This window comes from Branchiostoma floridae, chromosome 12, assembly GCF_000003815.2.
Source record: "Branchiostoma floridae strain S238N-H82 chromosome 12, Bfl_VNyyK, whole genome shotgun sequence".
Lineage (NCBI taxonomy): Eukaryota > Metazoa > Chordata > Leptocardii > Amphioxiformes > Branchiostomatidae > Branchiostoma > Branchiostoma floridae.
In genome coordinates, this window is record NC_049990.1 from 19,791,241 (window position 1) to 19,795,061 (window position 3,821).

Here is a 3,821-nt window from a genome sequence, read left to right on the forward strand (position 1 = left end):
CACGTCACTCATACTCACTGTTCAGTCTTGTTTAGGCTGTGTTGTTCCACGTACGGCATACAATTCAGAATCGAGCCCTGATTATTGTGAAATGCGTCTATATATATATAATTTTCGAATTGGGAAGCTAAACTGACCGTTCAACTCGAAAACATGGAAAGTCCCCACTTGTGGCCGTACCTGTTTGTACCACGAGTCATTAAGCAGTGGACTTTGATATTAATGCAAAGGTCAAGATAGATCAACTATCACGCTGTGGAGTGAGCTAAAGGGATGTACAAAAAAAAAAGCACAAATATGCTGACCAAAATGTGCTAGTGCTTTTAAAAAAGCCAGAGCGTCCGGTATCAATTTGCAATGTACAATATATCTCTATCTGCATTGTTGTGATGGTAAAACCATGTAGATAAACTTGGTGAAAATCAAATGCATTTTGTCGTACCACATCCAGTTGTTTACACCAATGTCAACAACTAAAACCACAAGGACAACTTTCCACCATTAACCTGGTGAATTAGGGCTGGGTACCGGTACAGAACATTCAGGTCCAGGTCCGGTTCAGGTCCAGGTCCGGACCTGAACCTTGACCTTATTCAGTATGACTCATACCAATGGTCTATTTCACTACAAAGAAATCTGTTTGTAGTAGTAGTAGTACACTGGTTTATTAAGCAATAAGCATAATAGTCCTCCTGGTAGCCTAAGAGGCTGAATTGCGAGGGCATTACAATCATGTTCCATTCAACATACATCGAATAGAAAACTTTATGCACGACGTTAAAACAATGGGTCAATAGATGCTGGTTAAAATACAATATCGAAGTAATACGAATTTGTTCAAAGTATTCCACTATTTACAGACTTAGACTTTATATGGACTTTTAAAACTTCGACATGACAACGTGTGACTGAGGAGTAAAGTTCAGTTCAGTTAGAGTCCGTTAAGCGTTTCCACAAAGGCCGGGATGGCGCTTGACCTGTAGCGCTTTGACCCAGAAGGCTGCTGGTACTGTCCAGAGTTGCGTAGGTTTCTACCGTGCTGTTGGGCACGGGTGGGGGGCAGCCAAGAACAGAACCGTGGGGATTTCTCAACTTTGGTAGCAAAGTCAACACACAGGCTCCGACGGCGGTCTGATAGGCGTTGGAGATTGAGCTGTTCTAGCGTTTCTGAGTAGGAGTCGTACCGTCGTCCAATGATCATTTTGCAGGCACGTTTCTGCACTCGCTCTAGGGCTACAGACTGTTTGCTTGTGAGTGCGGTACTCCAGCAGGGGGCACCATATTCCAGAATGGGACGAATGTACCCGCAGTATATGATGGTGAGATCAGATGCTGGTACTCCGGATCGGCGCAGTCTGCTGACGAGGAAGAGACGCTTGCTGGCTTTAGACACCATCACGTCTACTTGGTAGGTCCGATCTAATGTGTAGTCCTAACAGCCTGGCCTGTGTGACAATGGCAAGGTTCTGTCCACCAAGGGTAAGTGCCGGTATCTGCGGCGGTTGACGCATGAAGCAGAAATGCATCGCCATGCACTTTTTGGGATTGAGGCTCATAGAATTGCTCGCGGACCAGCTCTCAAGGTTGTCGAGGTCAGTCTGGAGGGTTGTTGCTACCGTAACTGGTCTTATTTCACCGAGGTTGAAGTCGTCGACATACTTCCAGTGAGAGTTTGAAGTTACGGGTTTGATGTCATTCATCATTGCTAGGAAAACTAGCGGACCTAGCAGAGTTCCCTGGGCCACTCCACTTGTTAACGGCTCCCAGTCTGACACTGACCCCCGATATCTGACGCACTGCTTCCGACCAGCCATGAAGCTACACAGCCAGGGGATTAAAGAAGCTCTTGCCCCCCGTTTGGTGGCGTATTAGACTTACACTGGCGTTTTGAAATCCTACAACGCTAACTACACCTGTACGATTGGCTGTAAAGCTTGGTAGAAATTACTAGAAACTCTACTCTACGTCTACTCTTGTTATTTTTTTCAACCTGCAAGCGCCAAAACGTGTGAATGCCTGATAAAATAATCTATCCATTTTGTAATAGGTCCACCTAATCTTTTCAGGTCCGGTTTTTCTGGACCGGTCCAATAGGAAAAACCGGTTTTGTACCGGTACGCTGTACCGATACCCAGCCCTATGGTGAACGCAACACTCTGTGTGGACCTGTGACGACTGAATTTGTACTCTACAAGACAACAGCACCTGCCAATTGTATCAGAGCGATCTAAGCAACGCCTCATCTACGGTTTATCTGGTGATTTGATACATGAAACATAAATAATTAAATACATGTATTATACGTAACGATGTAGAATAAATACGGCTATATTATTAGATGACAAACAAGTCCTGAAAAACAACGTCACGTGGTGAAAAGTTACCGACCTGTCATGGAATTCCCCTGTCCGGAGATGACGTGGTCGAGGTTTCAGACGTGTGGCTGGACTATGCAGACAAAGAGAAAAACGGAACAAATACGCTTAAAATGCTTGGTTAGAATATACATTTTTGACCAATTGTCGCTTTAGTCTGTCATAAAGAAGACAGTAGGTCGATATATAAATATACCTACCAGTTGTACCTGCGACCAAAAGCCCCCCCCCCACCCAACACACAACCACCCACCCACCCTGTTTACGAACGAATACTTGTTTATTAGTCTTTAAACAAAAACTTTACAAAAACTCTATAACCTTGGCCTTTACATTTAGAAGTAACTTACTGCCGTGAATAGAAATTGTGACTTTTCACAGTGATAACAGCATGCGTTAGGTTGGAAACAACAGTTCAAATATTCTTGTTGCATACATTAACTTAATGATGGAAGGATCCATGCGGTACAACGTCACTCATACTCACTGTTCAGTCTTGTTTAGGCTGTGTTGTTCCGCGTACGGCATACAATTCAGAATCGAGGCCTGAGTAATGTGAAATGCTTCAATCTATAATTTTCGAAAACTGACCGTTCAACTCGAAAACATAGAAAGTCCCCACTTGTGGCCGTACCTGTGTGTACCACGAGTCATTAAGCAGTGGACTTTGATATCAATGCAAAGGTCAAGATAGATCAACTATCCCGCTGTGGAGTGAGCTAAAGGGATGTACAACAACAACAAAAACAAGCACAAATATGCTGACCAAAATGTGCTAGTGCTTTTAAAAAAAGCCACAGCGTCCGGTATCAATTTGCAATGTACAATATATCTCTATCTGCGTTGTTGTAATGGTAAAACCATGTAGATAAACATGGTGAAAATCAAATGCATTTCGTACATCCAGTTGTTTACACCCATGTCAACAACTAAAAGTAGAATCACAGGGACAATTTTCCACCCTAAACCTGGTGAATGCAAGACCTTGTGTGGACCTTCGACGAATGGAGACTAAATCAATGATCATTTTGCTGTACCACAGCCAGTTGTAACGGGATCAACAACCTATGTAACGGGATCAACAACTACAACAACAAGGACACATTTCCACACTTACGTTGGTGAATACAAGACTCTGTGTGGACCTGTGACCAATGACGACTGAATTTTTACTCTCCAAAACAACATAACCTGACAAAGGTATCAGAGCGATCCAAGCAACGCATCACCTACGGTTTATCTGGAGATTTGATCCATGAAACATAAATAATTAGATACATGTATTATACTTAACGATGTAGAATAAATAAGGCCATACTATTAGATGACAAACGAGTCCTCAAACCCAACGTCACGTGGTGAAAAGTTACCGACCTGTCATGGAATTCCCCTGTCCGGAGATGACGTGGCAGTTACAGACGTGTGGCTAGCAGCGTTGACCGGTAG